The sequence below is a fragment of the Protopterus annectens genome, chromosome 2.part0, assembly GCF_019279795.1.
Source record: "Protopterus annectens isolate FY-2018-M chromosome 2.part0, PAN1.0, whole genome shotgun sequence".
NCBI classification, from domain to species: Eukaryota; Metazoa; Chordata; order Ceratodontiformes; family Protopteridae; genus Protopterus; species Protopterus annectens.
Window position 1 is genome coordinate 1337891972 of NC_056728.1, and position 26145 is coordinate 1337918116.

Below are 26145 nucleotides of genomic sequence, written 5' to 3' on the forward strand. Positions count from 1 at the left end.
TTGCTGGTAAATTTATATTAATGAATTTAATTAAATTTTATGGTCCTGTCACTAATGTAGTGGATCATGGAATGTCTGCTGTTGTTGTATAACTGGACTTGGCTAAAGTTTTTGATGGCCTACTACATATCTCAATTTTCTACACACTTATTAAAAGATAATTTGAATCCATGTTTAATTAATTGGATTATGAAATGGTTGTCTGATAGGAAACAAGATGTGGTAGTTTCTGGATTAAGTTATTTTTCTTCTAATGCAACTGCTGATATCCCACAGGGTTCTGTGTTGGGCCACTTTCTGTTTAATATTGCATTTGCATCCTTACCTGCCATAAAACATGGATGGATGAACAAATATGCTCATGACTGTAAATTAGGTTTAATTTTTTTCTACAACTGATTATATTAATATCAATAAATATATGGCTGATGCTTCTCTTTGGGCTAATACTATTTGTACAAACCTTAGTACTGATAACTGCAAAATAATGCATTTTGGCAAGCCTATTATTAGGGAACTTATTATGGTACACAATAAGATCCTAAATGAAGTTTCTAACTTCAGAGACTTAGGAATATTCATTTAATCTAATTTATCATTAACTAAGCATGTCAATGTAACTGTTGCTAAGGCCATGAAACAACTTGCACTGCTATTATAGATATATGGTGGAGTTACATAAATCATTTATCAAACCATTTTTGAAAAATAATAATTTATTTTGTTCCTACAGCAGTGGGCACCTCATAAAACTTGAGAACATGCATAGAAAGCTCACAAAAAAGGATTAAACCTTGAATTATATTCCTTATGTGGAGAGATGTCCTAAATTAAATTTGTATACCATTCATTATAAAGTTTTTAATATTGAAATTCTTCAGGGTATGTTTGGTTTGATGATAAATGATAACACCAAAACTCACAGGCATAATACAAGTATGTTTAATATAAAATTTCCAAGTTCATCTTTGAAAGCAAAATATATAATACAGATTATTCTACAAAAATGAAATAGGCTTCCAATGAGTATAAAGAAATCAGTATCTCATGGGAGTTTAAAAAAATACAATAGATAAATGGTTTGGACTAAAAGTGTATGATTCACATATAACAGGCACAAGATTACTAAATGGCTTATGGGCTGAAATGCTATAAGAACAAACTTATGAACTTATATAGAAACAACATAAAATTGCTTCCAAGCTTGTAGAAACATATCTTTGTAGAAAATAGTCACTAGTAGTTAACAGAGACGGTTACAGCTGTGAGCTGTTAGTGAGCTATTTCCTGCAGACAAGGTACAAGGTTTTATTCATTCTAACTTCATTTTCCTGCTGTGTGACTCTGCGCAAGTCACTTGACCAGACAGTGTAAACAAGCCACCCATGAAAAGGGGCAGTTGTGCCATGTGGGCTTTGCCAGTTAACAAGTATATACAATTAATAAATAGCCTTTAGCACTGATAATAATATGAGCATTTTGAAGAATTAACAACACATATTATGAAAAGTACTGCAATCTTAAACTGTTACATTGGCTGTATGAAATTGTTGCCCTTATTAAGTGATCAAAATGTTTGTCTTAAGGGAAAGAGAAGAATTCACAACATGAGCTGAATATGTCAACCAGCAGATTTGTTATGTCACTCTGTTAAGTGAAGTTGGCACCATTTACTATCAGTTCTACACACTGTTGTGCATTACTTTTGATGTTTCAGACATAGCTGCAAAGGCCTTGTGGTTGTCTTTAGCCTGAAAAGCTATCTCAACTTCTTAATTGGCTTTATTGGGTTTAATTAGTCCTCTTAGTTTTCTGTTTAGTTTGTAGTTCAGTTAGTGAGCTCTTTTCATCATGAGAGCTTCTCTTTCTGATTTTAGACATGCCTTTTTCCTTTTATCATATACCCTGTGTGGTTTGTTTTTGGCTTACTTTTTGTAGGTATAGCAGTTCCTATGCAGCCATTTACTTGTCTGTACAGTGTTTCTGTGAACAATTCTGCACAGGCTATTGTGAACTCAGGGTTAGGCGGGGCATTGAATTTTGACAAACTGTTGCTTAATAGTATTTGTTGGCAATAACCTAACCTATGTGATACCTGGTGACATGCAAATACAAAAGGAAAAAGCATGGCCTACTCTTTAAAGTACACATGTCTTAGGCTAATGACTTTCAAGTGATCCTGAGCAACATAACTACCTCTACTGCCAAGGAAACTGGCAAACAGGTAATCATGACAAAATGTTTATCGCTAACATTACTATCACTAGTCATCTGTTTTACTCTAATCCTTAAGGTTATTCTTCATATTACTGAAATTTTTTATGTATTTGTATAGTACAATATTACTGTTAGCATTTTTTAAGTCCTACACCTTTTAGACAATTGATTGTTTAATCAACTCAATTAAGAAAAGAGCGGGCTTTTCAATGTGTATAAAATGCTCAGGAGCTTTGTATTCTTTGTTCTGAAGAAGTCTATGTATCTAGATGAAGGCGCTCAACGATTTATTTCCTTTGTGGTTTTAATTAAAGAAAATTTACTACTGCTTGAATCCTGGTATCGTCCTTGGTTACTTGTTCCGGATTTGGTTCGTGGTTTGTGTTATTGTTGGAGTCCGGGGACAAACTACTTATTTCTTTATTACTGAAATTTAGAAGATAGAATCTGATGATAAGATCTAAGTTTGAGGCTGAAGTAGAGATTGTACCATTTAGTGCCACCTGGACACTGTGGTTGTCACTGTTTGACTAAATTGTTCACACATGGCATACATAAGCTAAGTGCTGGGCAAGATAGTCCTTGAGTCTAATGGCGATGCTTCTTCTGATAAAGATATATAAATAAATGAGGCATTACACTTAATGTATACTACGTGTGCTATTGCTATGTTCTTCTTCAACAGATGGACGGCGCAGTGGTGCAGTGGTTTGCATTGTTGCAAACATCAAGAGGTTCTCCAGTTCAATTCTCAGCTGGGGTGCCTTCTGTGTGGAGTCTGGATGTCCTCCCGGTGTTCATGTGGGTTTCCTCCTGGTGCTCTGGTTTCCTCTCACATTCCAAAGACATGTGTTTGGAGCATTTTTCTCTGGGTCTCCACTGAAAACTGGCTTGTTCCAAATCGGACTTTCCCAGCAAAGACATGTTAAATAAAATAAATAAATAAATAGTTGCCCAAGGAACTGAATATATACATTTCAATAACAACAGCCTGCAAGCACTATGCTTGCATTTTGCTATACCACAATAGGTTATTGCCACAAAAGTTAGTAAAACAATTATTAAAGAAACTATACTTAGAAATGTACTATGTTGTTTATTTTAGCAGATGCACTGTGTAGTTCATGTTAGCCCATTCTGTTTTATGCACACTTAGACTGATTATAGCGATTTTTAGGGACAAAATATTTATTACAGATTATAGGTTCATAGGAGGTTACTAGGCTAATGTTCCTAGAGCCCTTTATCCTGAGTTGTCTCAATTGTCAGTGGTTAGGCGAGTGAGGGTCGCAGAGGTAAAGGTCTATAGTAGTTAATATAGACTTCTTCTGTCCAGGAGGGACATGGCACCACCCCAAAAGTGAATCTGTGGTCACCCATCCATTGATCTAGGTTGCATTTGAAGAGGGTCAGGGTGGGGCTTTGTTCAACATGAATTGGAAGCTTGTTCCAGAAAAGTGGCAGTCTCTGGGAGATGTAGCTAACTCTCCAGCATGACTTGTTCATGTCAGAATCTAGGTTAAGATCCCTGGAGTGAGTGGACCTTGTGCAGTTTGATTTACAAATGTGTAGCATTTCCATCAGGCCAAGTCAGAGACTGCCATGCAAACTAGGCACAGGTCACCCCTTAGCAACCTGTAGGAGAGACAATACAGTGATAAGGCATTCAGTCTTTTCATGTAAGACTTGATTTGTGTACTCTGTAATTCCTTGGTGAGAAACCTCTGTGATCTCTCCAATTGTTGCAGATGTCTGGTGAGGTACATGCAAAAAGGGGCATTATAATCAATTATTGGTCTGGGCCAATGAAGGCTGAGTGTAATGAAATTATAACATCCTTATATCTAGATGTGATGCCTTTACTTATAAGATGTGCCACATAGAAGGATTTCCTTACTACTGTAGATATGTGGTGGTTAAAGTTCAGATTGCTAATAAAATAGATAACCTAGATCACATACATCTGGGTCTACACTTAGAGGGGTGCTGTCTATAATGTAATTAGCAAGAATGTCAGCTTTCCCATAGGGAATAATAATGCCTTTTTTCATTCAGATTTAATCCATGGCTTTGGCACCAATCATTTGTCTGCGTTAACTCTGTCTACATACATTAACATCATTGGGAGACTCAATGATTGCTCCCAATTTGCAATCATCAAGTGAACATCATCAGCCACAGGCCATCCAAGTTTGCCTGAACTTCGTAGAAATAAATTCCAAACAGTAAGGGGCCCAGCACTGAACCCTGTGGTATGCCACTGTTGACTGGTCTTTTGCTAGAGGTAAAGTCACTCATTTTGATAGTATGAGTCCTGTCGGTAAGCCAGTTGGCTACTCATCTGATAATGTAGTGGTTAGTTCCTAATTGAGAGATTTTCTCTATAATACCTGAGTGGGGGAATGTGGCAAATGCCTTGGTTAGATCAAGACCGGCAGTATGCTATGCACTGACTTTCCCTCATCCAGGGCCTTGGTGACTTTCTTGAAGAAGTCAACCATGTTTAACAGGCATGATCTACCTTTAACGAATCCGAACTGGGTTATGTCCAGAGTTTGGATATTACCTATGTCCTTGTTAATAAGGTCCATAATGATTCTTTTCATGGCCTTGCAGATGTGGCTAGTCAAGCTTATGAGCCTATAATTCTCAGGGTCAGTTGATGGTCCCCCTTTGTGCAGAAGGATTACTGTTGCTATCCTCCATTCTGCTTTAACATAGCCAATTCATAGGGTGTGGTTAAACAGGGAACCAAGTGGGTCTGCTAGGTCATGTCTTAAGTTGCTTAAAAGGCAACTTGGGATGTTGCTGGTCCATCAGTGCTGTGGTTTTGGCCTTGGAGAATGCCTAGATGATCTGGCCTCTTGAGATAATAGGCTGAGGAACAGTGGCAGGTATACTTTATGGGATGACGGGAGGGGACAGGAGGTGAAGTTTTCTTCAAATCTGTCAGCTAGCAGGTTGGCTATTAACTCTGGTTGAGTATGGAAGGTGCCATACACAACCAGTTCAATGCATAGCTGGGTATTCCCTTTTAGATTTTGGATGTAGTTAAAGAATGCCTTGTGAATACCCTTAGCTAAGGAGGCTATTTTTGCTTTGTAATTTGCTTTGGAGGCCTTGACAAGATCTCCAATATGTTTGTTTAAGCTAGAAAGGGATTTCTTCCCTTGCTGAGTCAGTTCCCTCTTGTTCTTGGACACTAGTTTCTTTCTCTTGTTCTATAGCCTGTTTATACTAGGGGTCCGCCAGGCTGGCTTGTTTTTTCATCATGACCTGGTTTTAAACCGGCCGGGTACAGACGATTCTATACAACAGCTTAAGTGGATAGACAGGGCATTGGTGTACAACTCTGCATAGCAGTCTGTGTTATCTGCATTTGAGGCGGCTTTGAAACTTCTTATACCATCACTTAGTAGGAGGTAATTTGTCTTAGAAAAATTCTTAAGCATTTTTGAGTTTTATGGAGTATCCAGTCTTATAATTACATGGAATGAGTCTGATTTATGGTCCGATCTTACCAGGGAGGACATCACATGGGAGGGATCCCATGTTAGGGAGTACTATGTCCAAGATGTTTGAGCTTCTTGTGGGTGTGTTGAGCAGCTGTTCCAGTGCATTTGCATTGACAAATCCCAAGAACCTCTCAGCCAACGTGATTCTGGCCATGTATGTTTCCCAGTTGATGGTAGGATAATTAAAATCACCCACGAGTAAGGTGCTGGGCTGTATGGCAAGTAACTCCAGGTATGTGGTATGCTTTTCCTGTTTCATGATGGGGGACCTATAACTAGCTATGATGCATTAGGGGGCTTTGCCTATGGTTAATTGGACATAGAGTAGCTCAAGAGAGTCATATCGTTTGACCAGTCTTGAGGTGTACTAATCCTTAATGAAGATGGATACACCTCCTCCTTTTGCTCTTTCATGCTCAGTCTGTGGTTGGAAAGCATTGTAGCCTGCACAGCTGGGGTGCTTTATGTGCCTTTGAACCAGGTCTCAGTGACTGCATAGACATCAGCATCTTCCAAAGTGAGGGGTGCTTCCACAGAGTGCAGTTACTTGTCTAGATACCTAGAATTAATCAACAGTACCTTCAGTTTATCTAGAGAGGAATTTATTATGTTGGAAGGTTGGTTATTTTGACACTGCCTAAAATGGCACAATAGAGTTGGCTAATGCCTTTGCCAGTATCTGAAAGCCTAGAGGAGACAGGTGCAGACCATCTCTGGCAAAGCAGCGTGGACTGTTGACAATGTCTTCCCCTTGGACTGATATCAAAAGCTAAGCCAATTTTTAAAGTCAATCATTTTTTGTTTGCATTGTGGCACCATCCTTGGAGAAGGTAGAATGCTGCTTAAGCCTAGGGTTATACCTGCCTATGACACAGTCTGAGAGCTCAGCCATGTCCCTCTTCATATAGTCCAGTGAGGTAGGTCTTAAGTCATTCACCCCCACATGAACTACGACGGTACCGGTACTTGTGGTTGAGTGACTTGAGTGCTTCAGTGACTTGATGGATCCTGGCATCTGACAGGCAGCTAACTGTAACCCACTCCTTATACATCCTGGTGAGAGGAACATCCATGTGTCTCACAATGGCATCACCTATGACGACTGCATTAGGTTTTGTGGTGTTTTGTCTTATGAGCTTATTTGTTGAAACACTAGTTATGTGCTGTGATTGCTTTTTGCATTATGTGTGTAAATGGTTTCCATTTGGGAAGCCTCTGATCTTTTAGTAAGTTACTAGTGAGTACATCCGCATATATGCATTCATGTGTCATGTCTTTATTTAGTCTGAGAAGTGTGTGTATGCTGACAACCTGTTTGGCATTCAATTTGTCATTATGTGAGCTTCTTGCCTCCAATTTCATAGTGTGACTACATCTCTCACATAAAGTATCTGTTTCAGAAGTAAGTGGTTGTCAGTATACATGAGACAATTGCTGCATTGCCTCAGGATGCCCATGCCTACCAGGTTGGACAGAGAGATGATGAGAAACTGCTCATCCATGATAGTAGGGTCTTACTGTATGTTTTATTAGGGAAGGGAATGGGTTAATTTGACAGAACTGGGGTGGTAGTGCTGAGACTATAAAATGGACCTACACTTTATGTAGGCTAGGGTTGATCAATAAGATAACACTGCTCAGTGCGCAACTGAGTTGCTCCTATAGCAGCAGTAAAGCTTGGAAGGGTTACACTGACAGCTGTTTAGGGAAAAACTGAGTTTCTAGGCTTTTGCATCTATACAAGGGCATTGATAACAACAGATGAATGAAGAGCAGCACCATGCAAACTCAAGGCTTACATACAAGCAAAGGGAAACAAGTTTAAGCTAACTGATGATCAGGAAAGCACACAATAAGCCTTCCACCAGCAATCCACAACTCAGGTTAGATTAGCACACTTCTGCTACAAGGGTGCAGAAAAACACCTTCTTGATGTAGAATAGCTAGTTTGGAGCCCGAGTGTAACAAGATCACACAAACTACCTACAACAGCCCTACAACTAACAGATACAGTGTAATACAGTGCAATTAACTACTTAAAGCAGCAGCAGAGAATACATTTTTTGAAACTAGTAAAATACAGTCACAGTATATAAGAGAAGTGCAAAAGGATACTTAGAGCCATTTTGTGTGCTTTCCAGCTCAGACATACCAGATAAACACCTACTGCCACTAGATGAATAACCCCAGTCCTCCTAAATGTAAAAGCACAGCAAAGGAGTGTCTGGAGTGAAATTCTACCACAAGCAAACTTAAATATATGGATACAGGAGTGTACTTTAAACCGGTTATAAAGGTGTGACTATTCAATAAAACTCTTTGGTTTGTATAAATGAGCCAATAGACACCCACATGTACAGACTTTATAAAGGAACTAAAAACAAGATAACCTGATTAATAAGCCCTCCAGGCAATAAAACAGCATGCAGAAGTCTCAAGTGTTTTCCCAACATAAATATGCCAGGCTACCTCACAGTTCACTAGATTGAAAATCCACTGACCTCTTGATGTAAAAACAAGTGCATTCTAGAGTATACAAATACACTACTATAGCCTACAGCTAGCTAGATCATGAATTCAGAGCAAGTAAATCAGTAGAATGGGCAATGAGAGGCAAAATGCAGTTTTTCAATATAAGCACAATGAAAAGCAAATAGATAATTCAAGATATCAACATCAGTGTAGAAAAGGAGAAGAGCATTAAGATCAATTTACAGTTGGGGTGGGCAGTTTAAATTTACCAGGTTTAAAAAGCAGATCAACGAAGAGGAGGGGATGGGTAGGAAAAACTAGTAGGGAAACTCCAGCAGTGCTTTAATTTATGCAGGCTTGCCATCTTTTTGGAAATAAGACAGAGGCCCAGACATTCACTGTGTATTTAAGTATCACTCAAACAATTTACCCAGTGAAAAAATATATGAAATATGCAACCTAGCTAATTTAAGTGTCTATCTCTCACATAGAACAAAAACAGCAGGACAAGCTGATTTCTTTAAACAGAAAACAAAATGGCGCAGGTAAAATAGAAAGCAGCTTTATCACTCACAGAGAAGAAAATATAGGTTTACTTTCCTCACCCAGCAGGGAATCACCAACAGTGCTTCAGTTTATGCAGACTTGAAATCTTTTCAGAAATAAGACAAAAGCCCAGAACTTTGCTGTGTTCTTTAAGTATCACTCAAACAATTTAACCAATGAAAAATACATGTGAAATGTGCAGCCTAGCTAATTTAAGTGTCTATCTCTCACATAGAACAAAAATAGCAGGCTAAGCAGATTTCTTAAAACAGAAAATAAAATGAAGCAGGTAAAACACAAAGCAGCTTTTTCACTCACAACCAAGAAAACAAAAGTTTACTTTCCTCACCCAGCAGTGAATTACCCAATGGCTCATATGGAGAACTGACTTTGCATTTTTTTTATGTTGCAATTTGTTTACCAGGTAAGTAAGCTGCTCTATTGACCCTTTAGAGCTGTGACCCAGGTACAGACATCAGTACAATGGTGACAGAAATACACATAATTAGGATATGATGCAATTGCAATAAAGGATAAGCATATACATAAAAGTCACAAGGAAGACGCATTTTAACTTGCTATATGCATAAGAAGCAGAGTATGAGCACAATTACAATAAAATTTAAGGTATACAAAATGTTTGAAATAAGGTGTTTCAATCAGAAATTGTGGTCAGATAGAAATACATGTTAAAATGTTTATAATTTGTTACTGTACAGTACAGGAAGATCTAATTAATTAACCGACAACCCTGAAACAAGTGCACTTGGTTTCATTTTTTAGTAATCCAATTCATTAAAAAGAATTGAAGGTTTACAAATTCTGTTCAGTTTTAATAAACTGTTAAGCCTAGGACGAGCTACACAACAACACCAAACACACAGAAACAAAATGATACCATAGCCAACCAGTTCAACACCCACATTGTACAGACTGTACAGTTAGTGTCTAATCAAGCTCTAGAGGTCCCTTTTCAATCACATAACCTCTGTCAACATTTGTCCTTCCAACCTGTTCCACAGATATCATCAAAAACACCTCAGAAATTAAAGCCTACTTCAACTACCCCAGACAGTCTACCTGACAAGTATCTTAAAATGGCAGCTGATGCTTTTGCATATCCAGTTTCAATTCTATTAAATCATCCCATATCTGAAAATAAAGATTCCTCACTATGTAAAAAAATAATTCATTATTCCACTGCACAAAGGTGGAATCAATACAGATCTTTCAAGGCCAATTGCCATTTTTTCTCCCCTATCAAACATATTAGAAAAATGTATTCATAAACAACTATTTAATAAATAACGAGCTTCTGTTTTCAACCCAACATGGCTTCATAGCACAAAAATTGCTCTTCTGAATTTTGTTAATGTTGTCAGCACCCACAGAAATGCTGGAAACCTAGTCTCCACCATCTTTCTGGACTTATCAAAAACTTTTGATAATTTTTCCTACCACAAACTCTTGCATAAAGTCTCATCCTTAGGGCTTACCAACTCTCCTCTGCAATGGTTCCAGAGACATATCTCAAATAGAGCAGAAGCAGTGAAATAAAAAAAATATTCCTCCACCTTCTTGCCAGTAAGGATTGGTGTCTCACAAGGATCTATACTAGGACCCATACTTTTCAACATATTTATCATTTCTATGCTACTACAAAAAAATGCTACCCTAGTTTAGTAGGCTGATGACTCAACCCTAATCTGCTTTGCCAACTCTCTCTCTAAATCTCAAGACCTTATGCAACAATACTTCTTATTGATTAAAACATGACTAAATAATTTACAACTACTTCTAAACCCTAAAAAACTAAATTACTACTTTTCACCCCATAACACATCTTGCAGAACAGCACTACCCACTTTAATCTCTGCCAACAACACCATAATAGAAGAAGTAAACTGTTTAAAATTACTAGATGTCTTCAAAGATGACCAGGTGAAATCTGCCCACCACGTGTCACATGTGGTCAAAAAAGCTTAGTACAAAAAAGAAGTAGGTACATTATGTTGTGTAAAAACTATCTCATCAATATAGCCAGAAGACGTATAACTTCGGCTTTTTTACTGCCATCTCTTCTGCATGCTGCCTCAATCTTCACTAAGCTTCACGTCTCGCGTCTATTGAAACACGAGCAATGATATAATAAAAATAGCCAAATCTGCAGTACCATACTTTTGTTCATTCTATGTTGTGCAACTTATAAACAAAGGTATGGCATTTAAGTCTAAGGAAGTTCCACTGTATTCAGCATTCATCAGACCTATCATTGAGTACAATGGCCCCTTTGGTATGTACCTAACCAGGCATATCTAACAACTGGAACATCCACAGAGGTTCCTCACTAAAAGAATACAGGGCATAAGTAATATGTCCTATGCAGACCACCTCAAGGCCCTATCCCTGTATTCTGTCTCCTACAGGCTTTTAAGGGGAGATCTATGCCTGGCATACAGGGCATTGTCAGACCCCACTCTGATGGACCTCCTGCATATCCACAAAACAAACAGCACCGGAATTACCCATTCTAAAGACTTAAACCTTACCTGTGATATAAATAGGACCTGCTGGAGAGATAGGTATGTATCTCAGAGACTACCCCATCTATGGAACAGGCACCCCATCCATGTGAAGCAGAGTTCCTCCCTAACCCAATTCAAGTGCAACTTGGACAACTGGATGGGAAAATAGAAATTTTTCCATGGTTTGGCACCTATATCTCTAATGCAAATAGGTAACCTGTAAATGGTTCATCTCCCAGTTCCATGCTTACACTTATCAAAGGTATCAGAACTTGTCAGAGATATGAGATGCATGGCTAGGCTTAAAAAGGCCCATGTGGTCGTTAGCCTAGTAAACACCTATGTACCTATGTAAACTATAAAACTGAACACACCGCTGCTAGCCCTCAAAGAATTAAACTGGTTGGATCTACCACACCACTTAGCACTTTCATAGCTAACTACAACATACAGACTTCTCTATAAGCCAGAAAATTGCTCAGCCCTTAACAACTTAACACAACACTACTTACTCAATGGAATGTTATGCTCCAGAGAAAAATCACTAATCACTATAACTAAATCATGTAATGCTGCAGGTGATTATCTACATTCAAATAGTGCAGTTAAACTATGGAACCATGTCTAGGTTGCCACTTTTTCAAATGCACACAATGGCAAATGTTTTAGGGAAACACAATAGTTTGAAGGACAAACAGTACTTGCGACCAGCACAAAAGACTGGACTTCACATTTTTGCCAAACTAGAAGCTCACCCATATAGAATGTGAGTTGTTTCTGTTGTTTCACATAATATTAAAGATTTTCAAATACAAAAATAGTCTTTTATTCACCTGTTAGTGAAAACTTGGGAAATATTTCTTGCCTTAAATTCTTAGGACATTTGTCATTTTTCATATTTTTCTCACAGGACACAACTGCCCAAAAAGTGACTGTCTTGTGTAAAGAGGGACAGGTGGCGACCCTAACCATGTCTCACTACCACTGAAATCTATTCAGAATGCAAACTCATTTAAAACACAACTTAAACTTCACCTATCAGATCAATGAATTTGCTCCTGTACATCTCCATGATAAATGCCAATGTTACCTTCATCTTGCCATTTCATCTATTTCTCTTCATTCCAATTCCTATACCCCACAATCAGTCTTCATCCATACCTGAATAATCTTACCAGCTGTAATGACCCTCCACTGGACCAGTAATCAATGAGCCTCAATCCTCACCACTGGCATCAGTGGGGGATGTTCACTGTGAGGATAACAGGTACACACACAATATTTCCAGATGCAGCTCTCTGCATCAAGTGCAATTTCCCTTAATACCACACAGAGACCACAGTCAGTCTGGGGCTGTTTCTCCCTCTTTCTCCAGATCCCCAGTAAGAATCCACACTGGCACACCTATAGAGTTGAGATCTCTGCTGAGTGACCAAGGCAAGATGTCCAGCACCCTCTCTGTCCAACCACTGCTTTGTGTTTCTGCTCATGTAGCTGACACACACACTCTTTGACATTTGATTTACACACACACAAACACACAACCCTGAGAAAGGCTGGCACAGGTTTACTAACTATGCTTTCTCCTGCCCAGACTATAAGGTAGTTTCTACTGCCACCAGTCACTCCTTATCAGCTACTTTAAGGCCCTTAAAAAGGGTATCTAATCTTACTGTGTAATATTATTATTAATACAAATGGTAGTTCGACCAAGAGCAACGCTGTTAGGAGTGGCCCACACAGTGTCACCAAGTAAATATGTAAGTACTCTCAAAACTTAAATATTTCTACAAGGATCAGCCACAATTAAAGGTTTAAATATATGTAATAATAAATAATAAAAGAACAAGACAATACTAAATATATATTCACAGTGACATCAGAGTTCAAAACCCTAGGAAATATTTAAAACAACATTGCAGGACAGTCTCAAATAAATAAAGAAAAATATCTAAATTAAGCTTCACTATATTCCTGACCGAATCTAAGACAATTATACTATATAATCTAAGAACTTACTAACAGAGCAAGGCAGATGTGGTGAATGGTTCTTATTGTTGTCATAAGGTTCAAGACAGAATGCAGGATGTGCTATCTCACTAAGAGATTTCTCAAATTAACATCTAAAATATTACTGGTGGGATAGTTTGCAGAATGACATAATTTCTGGTCATCTGATTTCTAGTTCCAAGGCCAAAATCCCATTGCTAGAAGCTTGCAGCATTTAGCATCTACCTGTAAAAATATACAGACAAAGGCTTTTCCTCAGATCTTTGGCAGATGCTGGAAGTCATAAAACAATTACATTCCTTCATGCTAGTAAAGTAGCAATTAGTTCACTCCAAAGACAATATAAAGCTTTCTAGTACAGACTTTGTGTAACTAGTTGCATTGAAAACTTGAGATATAGCCTCTTTATGGAATAGCCTATAAAGTGATTTAATTTCAAATATTTTTCTAAAGATTACTGGAGTGCGGTTAACCTCCTGTTTCCTCTGTTAAGCATATACTTTTAAACAGTTATAATAGTGCAGGTACATTTCTGTTCTCTTCCAGTAGGGCACACTGTGGTTACATTTCAAACACAGTACTCTACAAATACTTTTTCAATGTGTCTACTTTGTTTCGTTGAATCTCATTTCACTGAATTTCATTTCACTCTGACCACATCGCTGAAAACACAAATTACTGAAAACTCATTTCACTGAATCTTATTTCACTGAACTTAGTATATATGGCACTGTGTAGAGTACTGTAAGGCAAGTAAAAGGTATATGCCCTTTTCCTCACTGTAGTGCGATCCTGGAGTTTGTATATATATTTAGGGGAGGTGGGGGGCACAGCCCCCCACATTGGGGTGTGTGGTTTGTTTGTTTTATATTGTATTTTACCAAAAACTTTAAAACAATACTTTTTAAACACTAGACATGCATAGTTGCAACACCAATGACTAACTCTCTCCAGAAGACAATATGTACTCAAACTAACTGGGGGGCTATGTCCCCCACACCCCCCTAACTATACATACTAACTCCAGGATTGCACTACAGTGGGGAAAAGGGCATATACCTTCTACTTGCCTTACAGTACTCTACACAGTGCCATATATACTAACTGCATTTCAGTGAAATGAGATTCAGTGAAATGAATTTTCAGTAATTTGAGGTTTCAGCGAAGTGGTCGGGGTGAAATGAAATTCAGTGAAATGAGATTCAACGAAAAAAGTAGACCCTTTTTCAATACACACTTCTGTACAAGCAGTTTGATATACACATGACATACAGTTTTAATACATTTGTAACACAAATCATCTTGTATAAATCATTTCAATATTCCCCAGTGGCATATAATTATTTACAAAATTCCAGCTATCTGTGCTGACAGTATCTTCTTTTGTCACACTAGCATCTCCCAGTGTATACATTGTTTTGTGATACTGCTCACCCAGTTCTATACTTCTAATATAAACTGTATGATAGTCATATATAATTATATCTGAACCTGCTTAATACCCCACCTCTTAACTACAATATTAACATTATCTATTATCTATCTGACAAAGCCACAAACACGTCTCTTTAAAAGCTCAGTGTTCACTGTCTACTAATGCATAAGTATCCTTTATACTGTAGTAATTGCCTCTACTTTCATATGAATGTACTTTAATTATCAAATGTATGTGTAATAGTGCTTATGAATAGTATTTAATGTCTGTTCAAGTATATTGCTGAATGTTTAAAATATTTGCAATATTTTGGAGTTTTCTTCCTGGGCCTCCAATGAAAAGGATTTTTTGACTAAACCCAGTTGGACATACCCAGTAAAAACAAAAGCAAAACAAATAAGAAATAATCATCATTTCACAGGTGATTCCACTGCTTCCAGTTTAGGAATTAGGACATTTTTAGCTATAGCTGAATGAGCAGCTAGTGAAAGAAGGTGAGAAAATCTATAACAAATGATACAATGGTGTTTGGCACTGAACCACCTGTTATGTGTTAAATATAAGGCAAATCTCAGTTCAAAACTGGAACTTAATAAATTATTACTTATGCACTCATCTGTTAACAATGTTGGCAATTGGCATAGTGTATGTAAAAAGACAGCCTTATCATATAAACATGCAGAATTGAATAATTTTAGCCCAGCTGTTTAATGTGGACTCTATTTAATAAAGTTGAAGTGCTTCAGACATCCTAATTTAAAAAGTTTCCAAAATATAAAAAGCTCTACGATCTTGGTCCACCTTCCTGCAACCATGGATCTCACTGTTTTTGAAAAAACAAACCTTTATTTCAGTTCTTCTAAAAAATTAAATGACATCAAATTAAGCCACATATACAACAATATAACACTCAAATTCCAAAACAGTTTCCAACAAATACATAATGTAATAATCTGAAGTAAAAGCAAATGAAGAGAAACAGACTAAGCACAACGTTGGAATAATGCAATGATTATAATAATAATCCCCATAAAATATGCACTCACGTTTTATGCACAGTTTAGCAAAGATTCGCTAACTAGACAAGTGGTGTTTCCTTAAAAAATTCAAGATTATGCTAAATTGGTATACAACTGATCAATGCTGAAAAGAAAACAAATGCTGAAAAAAGAAAACCGTAATGTAAATAAACCAATTCTGATATATTACTAACTCCTTAAACCTGCTATTTTCAATTGCTCACCATGTACAGAATATGTCTTAAAACCCAATATATCTAATCGGTGCCATCTTAAATTACAGCTTATTTTATGTTGAAATCATATAGATACAAATCACCCACCATGAGTACCATTCCGTTTTGTCAACTTTTGGTAGGTACCATCTTGTGTATCTATATTTGTGTTGGAGAAACAGATTGTGCCCTTTAAATGCTAATGCTTTTCCAGCATTTAAAATTAAAAACAATGAGAGTTGCACATGAGTCTAATCCATCTATGGTGAGAAGAAACACAAATGGAATAGGACTCAGAAAGGCCCCAAAGCCAGAAAGAAGGGCAGTGTAAAGAGGGTGAAGCTATTCTCATCACCCAATGACAAGTTTCAGTAATGGTTTTACAAAGTTCTCTTACCCTTGTACAGGACCATATCATAAAACACTAATCAGAAAATGAGAACTGTAATGCCAGAAACAGTGACAGGACTTATACCCAAGTGACTAATCTGTGGGAATGGTTTTGCTACTGGTGAAGTAGTTTAAATAATGTGAACTGGTAAATATTCAGGATATCAGGATATTTGTAGCATGAATGTAGATGAGACCTGACACAAAGGGTATTTCCCCACATTATTGTAACCACTTCCTTTTAATTTCTTTAATATTGTCGCTATAAGGTACTGTTGGGAATTTAGCATGAACCTCACTTTTCACTAACTTCAGCACTGCATACCACGTTTAAGAAATCTTCCACCACACTTGCTCATTCAATCAGCATCCACAATACTTCAAATGAGAAATACATAAATACCTAACACTTACTTTTGACAATAGCAGTACAATGTTATGAACCTTCTCGCGTGAATTCTTTTCAGCTCTGTTCATATTGTGTATTTGTTCTTTCACAGTCTGTTAATTTAGCAAGGGGCAAAAAGGTAATAATGACAATCATAAAAAAATGAATCTCTGACATTAATCAACCTGTAACTGCTAAGTCAGGAATACAAGTGTCTGCTGAATTGCTACTCTATGTTAACTAGTTGTATCAGTTAATCATTTATTTTAGTAACATGGTATCCTGATATAAAATAATGGCAAGCAATGAATCAGACTAGTAATCCAACTTTCTCTACTCCTGTTATGCTAGTACCCATTAGCTCTTGTGTAAAAACATGTACAAATATGCCTGTGTAATAACATATATAAAAGTGAGTTTGCATTTAATAGATAGCTCATCATCCATCCTGTGCCAAAGGTTTAGCTGTTTCCTGTCAACTAGGATGAACATTGTAGGTTTCAATCTAGTTTACTCCTGTTTCTCTGCAGTAATCCTATGTGTGCCCAGTAGTGAGAGTAAAATATTAATGAATGACTATGCAAAATGTGATTTTGTACTATATGGCAATGCTTGCTTACATGCAATCATAACTATTATGTTGGGGGTTGCCATAATCGTTGTGGTGTTTACCTCAGATACACAAGGTATATGGTTTGATTCTCATCTTTGGAAAACTGGCTAAGCTTAAAATGGCCCAAAAGGGCAGCTAGCCTAGTACTTACCCATGAACCTAAATAATATTTATATTCATCCTCTACTGACACTAATGTTCTCCAGGAAGGGCCGATATAGACAAATAACTTGTGTCAGAGAAATGGACTAAAAACTAAATGCCACGAAATGTATAGTAGTATCCTTTAGGAAATCATCTACCCCCTGCAACACACCCCTAAGAGTTGACTCATTAGTTAGGGACTTGGGGACACACATAGACAGTAATCTAGTCTTAGACCATCATGTGTCTACAGTAGTGAAGAAATCATTCCATGTTGTGCAACTTATAAACAAAGGTATGGCATCTAAGTCCAAGTAGGGTATTGTTCCACTGTATTCAACATTCATTAGACCTATCATTGAGTACAATGCCTCCTTTGATATGTACCTAACTGGGCACATCCAACAATTGGAACAAAGGCGCCCACAGGCAGGTGCAAGGGAGTCCACTTGCATCGCCCTGGAATTGGCTGGCTGGGAAAGTAATCTTCTTTTAATTAAAAAAAAATATATTTTTTTTTAAAGGGCATTCTTCTTTAAGCTAGACAGCTGCCCTATCAATCACTGGTCCAGCCATCAATAAAACACTGACGATTAGGGATCTGTGTAAGTTTCAAAAAGAATTTTAGAGAACTATAAGCCACCAGATCATAATAGATGGCAATCACAGATGAGCAAATGATGGGGCTAATCTATGAGCACATGACATGGCCAGTCTTTAAAACAGATCAGTATTTAAAATGTATATCTTGCAGGTTGGAGGAATCGGTGATCAGCACTTTACATGGAGAGTTTCAGGTAGTATGCCTAAAAATGGGGTGGTGGAGAATAAATTAGAAACATTTTGTATTTTCTTGTGTTGGGGCTGGAGACATGAATGATCTGTTCGAGTACACTGGATTGTTTTGTATAATACTAGGTTTTATAAAGAAACATGCTACAAGCCTAGGTCATTTGATTTTGTAAAACTAGGCAGTCTTTGTAGAAATGCTTTAATTGTACAGGGTGATATCAAGAGGTTCACACAACCCTAACTTTTATGTTCTGTACACAGTGTCATTTGCAGTTAGAATTATGGGATTTCTTTTTTGATTTCATAGTTATATACTTATTCCTGTGATATTGCTTTATGTTGTATGCATATCTGAATTTATAGCCACAGTGCACAGATCAATGCCACCTTACAGTACAACTAGTTTTATATCCTTTCCATCTTTCAGTTTGCTGCCATGAAATGGAAATTCTTATTTTCACCTACTTACATAGTTTTCTTCCATTGTCACAGGTTTACTATCCTCAACAGTTAATTGGCAGGCATATCAGTGAAATTAATTCATTTACCAAAATATGAATTTAGTTTTTGTCCAGCATAAATAATTCTGCATCATCATAAAATTATTTTTTATTTACTGTAGTGAAATTTTATACATCTCCAAATTTTCTTTTTCATTCTCATCATATTTCAATTTGCAGCCATAATATTGAGGTTCATAGGTTCATGGGAGATTGTTAGGCTAACAGCTCAACAGCCTTTACAAGCCTAGCCAGTTTTACCCAGATTTTACAAAATTTTCTTTCCCCTGGGGAAAGATAACAAGGGTCAGCAAGAGGGATTTTCACAATTTTTACAGGCTCCCCTTGTCCATACGTGACATGGGTGCCACCCCAGGAATGAATCTGAAATGTCCCATCCATTGGTCCAGATTGCACTTGAAGATAGTTAGGGAAGGGCTGTGCTTCATCTGAATAGGAAGCCTATTCCAGAGAAGGTGCAATCCCTGGGATGCATATCTGTCTCTCCACCATGAACTATTCATGTCAGATATCAGGTTTAGATCGTTGGAGTAGGTAACCCTCATGCAGTTAATTTTGTGAATATGCAACATTTCCATCAGGGCGGGGCCAGACACTACCTTGTAGGTCAGGCACAGATCACCCCACAGTAATCAGTAGGAAATGAATACAGTGATAGGGCTTTTATTAAAAAACCTAGTACAACATCACTCAGCCAAAAGCCCTCTTAGATCATCAAGCAAACTACTACTAGAAGTCACCAACAGCTATAATAGCTGTAATAGCGTTGGAGACACACTATTTAGTAGTTCAGTGGCTAAAAAATGAAACTCTCTCCCCACTAGCATACAAAACACATCATCCAAAGCCTCCTTTAAAAAACCTCATTAGGCAACATTTCAAGCAAAGTTGGCAGTGTCATGACTGCTCCCCAGGCTAGTGAAAGTGGGTAAGGTACACATACTAAGCCTAGAGTACTTGATAATAGTTATCACTCTTACTCACAAACACTGGCTAATGTACAATGTATGTACTGTACCTATGTACTATGTATGTATTCTACCTATGTTCCAAATTTCAGCTATATACCACAAAATCTGTTAATTACCTTTATTTTTAAATAAAATTTTTCTTGTTTCTTCTCTCCACTGTAACTGTTGATGTGCTGCATACCACTGTAAAACATGTCTATTGTAATTTGTGTGTATGTTGATCATGTTTAAATATCTAAATGTATCTGTAATTATTTTTCTGTGTGGAGCTTTTCTCCCCGGGCCTCTGCTGAAAAAGGGCCTTTTCGGCTCAGTCAGACACCCCCTGTAAACAAATGTAAAATAAATAAAATAAAATAAATTTGGTCTGGATATGACATGTTGGTTATACCCTGTATTTTTTGGTTAGAAACCTCTGAGGACTCTCCAGCTTTTATAGGTGCCTGGCAAAGTACATGCCAAAGGGTGCATTGTACTCAGTTATTGGTCTGATGATCACCGAGTATACTGGTACTATGACCGTCTTAGATCTGGATGCCATGTCCATACTTATAAGCTGAGCCATGTAGAAGGATTTCCTCACCACCATGGACACGTGGTTGAGCATTCTTAATTTAACTTTTTTGTCTTTTACCTCCCTCTCTATATATTTACTTTTGCAGTCATAATTTTAAAAACTGTGATTTTGTTGAAGTTCTTGCCTTTACTACTTCCACTGTCATTGACTGTATTTTACTTTTTTAATTTCCTGCCACAAGAATGGAAAGTCTTAATTTTCCACACCAGAAATGTGTATATTTCTCTTGAGCAGAGAAACATTACTTCACCCTGCATTTGATGTTACATGAAGTTATTGCTTTATTAATATAAACTCGTCATTTCTCCCACATTTTATCATAATCCTTATTCATTGCAGCATAAGAATTTTTTGGTACTTCAATCTGAACTGCTGGGGGATTTATTTTTTTTTTCTTTTGCTGTTTTTTTTTAATTTGTATGAGCAGTTACAAATAATCTGATTTACATTTGTAAAAATGCTGTAAGTTAATCATTATAGCTGATAATTTGTGTTGTTGCATATTGCAATTGGAGATATACTATAAAAATGTTGCTGCAGAAACTGTGGAGTTTAATCTTATAGGTTTGTAACAATACAAAACATTATCAGATCTCAGATCACAGCCAAACTATTATATACTTGAGAAATTTATAGAGCTCTGGTTTTATTACTAGCCCAAACACTGATAGAGCCAGGCATGCAGGAGAAAGAGATAGAGTGAAGGGGCATGGCCTGCTCTCCTCACCCAGGGAGTTGGAGGGGTTTGTATGCACTCAGAAGTACAGCAGATGGTGTAGTCTTCCTTGGTGGAGACCAGGGAAGTCACCACTTGCACCGGGAAGGGAGGCACAACCGCTTGGATGGAATGCCTCTTGCAGAAGTGAGGGGACAGCCTCCATGGGTAACCTGCTGCATGTCACTCCTACTGCCTTGCTGGATGTGAGCTGTTAGGGCTGAGGAAACTAAAGTAATGAAACCTTCAACTGACCATGATGGCTGTCTGAATGATGGCCCTCTCCTGGATGACCCTCATCCTGGTGTTGAGGAATGACTGAAGAGGGGGTTAATAATCAACAGGTAGTGGGTGCAACTAGATGCAAAACAAAAAATAAAGATACAAAGCAAGCTTTTAGCGTGTAATCATCATGCGCCATGTAGTAAAACATTTTACAATTTACAGTATGGTTGTAAAAAGCCATAAAGTAATACTAAGATATAACAAATTGAAAGTATATTGTAGGAAAATATAGCTCAGAAAAGTATACAATTAAAAAAATACAAAATGCAATAAACTGCTTTAAAGCAATAAAACATTTTGAAATTACTAACAAAACATATGCAATTTTTAAAAAGTGGTATTGTCTTGCATACTTTTTATAATTGTAATTTAGAATCCTACCATCTATGACAATTTCTGTCTTCTGCTGGCAAAGTATTTTTGTACAAGAAAGTATTGAGTCAGATGGTTCAGTTAATTCACACACTGCCAAAATACTTGAATGATAGTCTCCTGTTTCAAGAGTTTAGAAAATTGTTAGTATGAATTGCTGTTGTTCCTGCAAGCATTTGCTATGGAAGCAAAATTTGCTGTTTCTGAGAAGGACATCAAACATGATTCATGCTGAATCAGTGATAAGGTCCATTTTTCTGCAATATGGAGATAGATGTCCATCAGCGAAGTACACATAACATTCCTCTGCAACATGTATTAGCTGTGGTAGAGAAAACATGACAAAGTATTACTGGTTCCTAAAATCTAATCAGCACACTAACACTTGCCAAAGCCATAACATAATTCAAACCTCAAAGTATATTAAACAGACTATGCAAATTATGTCATACCAGCAGAAGTCAGTTGCCATATGAATTAGGGATATGCTACTTATTGGAAAGATCCCTAGCTGTCAAAATTTGATGACAGATTTGCTATTTGCTGTAAAGTTTCATTATTTATTTTCCCACTGTAATTGTCAGAGTAAAATGCATGTGCGTGTTATGAGTATGCAATGGTGTGCCATGACAGAAATATCCAGCTTTGTTTTATGCCATTATGCAATAGAGTAAAGCATATATTTCTGCTTACTCCTATACAGACCTTTGAATTTTCCCTGGTTTGGAGGAAAATTCATTTTTTCCAGGCCCAATTTACCTTTGCATAGGATGTCCTTATTTTTGGTGTCATGTCCACTTTCTCAGGCTTGATTTACCTCTTCACACATTTTCTGAATCCTTCCTATTCACATATGATTTTTCACTAAATATTTTTTTTTATTATTTCAAATAAGATGTCTTAAACATTACATGAAATAAAGATAAATAACATATTTACAATTCTAAAACATTACTAACTTCAAACCATTATATAACTATTTACATTGGTGTCTATGCAAATAACATTGAAATTCTATATTATATAAAGTTAGAAACATAAGATGATATATCTTCTTCGATATTTTCAAGTATTTCCAGTACTTTCATCCAAGAGTAATAGTAAGAAGTAGATCTTTTAGTTCTGTTCTTTACTGTTAATATTTCCATGTGAGCAACTGTTGTTGTTAAAGTCTCAAATTCCTTGAACGTAGGCGAAGCCTCATTTTTCCAGTGTATAGTTATGATTTTACGTGAAATTGCCAATAGTGACCATAGGATTTTAGTGTCTTTTTTTGGTACACAGTTTGGAATAGGAGAGTTGAACAAAATTAAAGACTTTGTTAATTGAAAATTATCATTATAAACAGTCTGAAAAAAATAATTCATGGATTTCCAGTACATATTGAGACATATACATTCATAAAAAACATGCTGCCAATCTGCTTTTATCTTGGTATGGCATCTCCAACATTGATCTTCAATAGAATACATTTTGGCTAACCTATGTGGTGTATAGAAACTTCTGTGTAGATATCTCCAAGTGAATAATTGCCAGTATTTTGATAATGTAGAAAATTTGGAAGATTTTAGAATATTACTTTTTTCTTCTTCAACTGGAGGATGGTTGTTTATTAAAGTATAATAATCCCAGTATGATTTTTCATGATAGTTTTTTGTTTTTAACAATTTTATAGATATTAGACAAATAACCTGTACCCTGATAAGGCTGTTTTGTGATAAGAATAAGGTATTCAATGAGTTTTGGGGCTTCATGTCTAACTGAAGGTTGCATTTGTTCTATTTTATTTATAAGAAAATGCCTTAGATTTTGTAAAAACAGCCAATTGTCTTTATATATATTATAATTATAAATTATCTGTTCCTTTGTTAGAATTTTCCCTTTCTCTATACGTTGATGCCAAAAGAGTAATGTTTCTTCTTTAAGTATATTTATTTTAGATATTTGGAATGTATCTAGAATATTTGGTGTAAAAGCTATAGGGAAAATAAGAAAAATCCAAGAATTAATATTTGGTATTTTCACATATGATTTTTGAAGATGTCTAGTACACAGAAAAATACACTACCTCACCAACATAACAGCAGTACCAATAATTTAAAGAAAGGTGACACACATCTTGCATCTTTTTTATCAGAAGCAAAAAATAAATGACCTTGTGTGATAGAATTTTGCAAGACAGTTCATTGAAGTCTACATATTTTACACTGTCTCGTTGATAATGCGCTTATATTTTCCATTATTTTGTCACCCTCTGTTTTTTAAATGTGTTTCTGAGTAGTATCCCACATTTCTACTGGAAGCAGGAAGAGTTATGTGCTATTAGAAATTCTAATTTTATGCTAATTAGATGTCTGAATAGCTGATTGTTGGAACAGACTACCAAATTACATTAAAGCAAGTACTAGTTTAGATATTGTTAAGAACAGCCTGGACATTTAGTATGGGAACAAGTGTTTTGGTATATTGGCAAGCTAGAAGGGCATTAATGTCTGTGCTTGAAATATTTGTTTGTATGTGTGTATGAATTTTTATCTGGATGTCCCTACTTTGCAAGGGCCTTTGCTCTATTTTTAATGTCTGCAAGTTGACAGGTATGGTCTTACATAAAATAATTGAAGCTTAATTCAGGTAGTGTGACAGACATCATTCTAAGGGGATCTAGTGTATGTATCAGCCTAGGAAAACATGATTGACAATCCTAGCTGTTTTGCTAGGGATGGCCTATACCTCTCTTCTTGTGGCTTCTGTATATTGACCAGGACCACTTCCTCCCCCACAGTGCCTTTTTGTAGGCAAGGTCAGTATACTAAAATTGCCTACACATACAATCAAAAAAAAAAAAAAAAAAAAAAAGATATAGATATATATATATATATATATATATATATATATATATATATATATATATATATATAGATTCACTATACAATCTTGAAATACTGAAATGTCGAATTTCAGTATTTTGAGACTAAATAGTTGAAAAACCACATACACAAAAACCCACAATCATGAATACTACAATCGTGACCATTCACACACACACACACAAACCAGGACATAATCACACACACGCATACACCTACCTAACTAAACAAACATAACAACACACACAAACACACTTAACCTACCTATAAGCAGGGGGGCAAGCCCCCTTGCACCCCCCACATGGGGAGTTGTGCCAACCACATTCTCCCTACTTATATATTCTAACTCTGAGGTCGCACTAAACACACAAACACACAACAAACACCACTTCACACACTCACATACACGTCATTCTGATTTGCACCAAACTTCGAAAATCAGCAAATCGAAAACCAAATTTGCTGATTTTTGAACTTCAGTTCAAAGACAAAGCATAATGCAGGGGCTGCCCCCCCCCCCACCCTACTTTATTATTCTAACTCCGAGGTCATACTACAGTGGGGAAAGGGTCCACTTCCCGATCCTCACTATAGTGCACCTCACACAAAAATGCCGAATCTGCAATGAGCAAATGTTTCTGTGCATTCGCTCATTGCACATTTAATGCATTCTGTTTTCGGCCTTCCGAAAACTTGAAAAAGTCCTTTCGGACTTTTGTATTTCACTCATGTGCATTACGCACATGTAAAGGTAAACCATGTGTGTGTGTGTGTGTGTGTATATATATATATATATATATATATATATATAGGTGTACCATCAAAATGTCCCAGCTGAAGTGTGCGACAATGGATATCTGAAAGTAAGTTTTGTATGTGGGAAAAAACATGCCGAATGCACAACAGTTAATGGTTTTGTGCATTCGCTGTTGGGAATTTAGCATATTGAGTAGAGATCGCACTACAGTGAGGATCGGGAAATGTACCCTTTCCCTCACTGTAGTGTGATCTTGGAGTTTGTATATATAAGTGGCAGGGGGTGTGGGGGATGCAAGGGGGCTTGCCCCCATGCAAAATGTGTGTTGTATGACACCAGATGTGGTGATATGTTCAAAAAATCGAATTGTTGTCATTTTTTTTGCTAGTTCTTTTTCTCAGTCGCTATCATAACTTTTGACAATGTTTTTCATGTACATAAGTACTGTTACAAACATGTTCAAAATTATGATAGTAAATATATATATATATATATATATATATATATATATATATATATATATATATATATATAGGTTCATAGGTTCATAGGTTCATACTAGGCTATCTGCCCGAGGGCATTTACAAGCCTAGCCCATAGTTTTGTGGCTTACGCCACCCCTTTAGTATGGGGAACTATACCCATTATTTTGCTGTGCCTCTGTTGAGCAGTGACACTGAGGTAATCCCTGGGGTATATCTGCGATCTCCCATCCATTGGTCAAGATTTCTCTTGAACAAGGCCAGCGAGGTGCTCTGCCTCACATATACCGGGATTTTATTCCACAGCATAGGAGTCT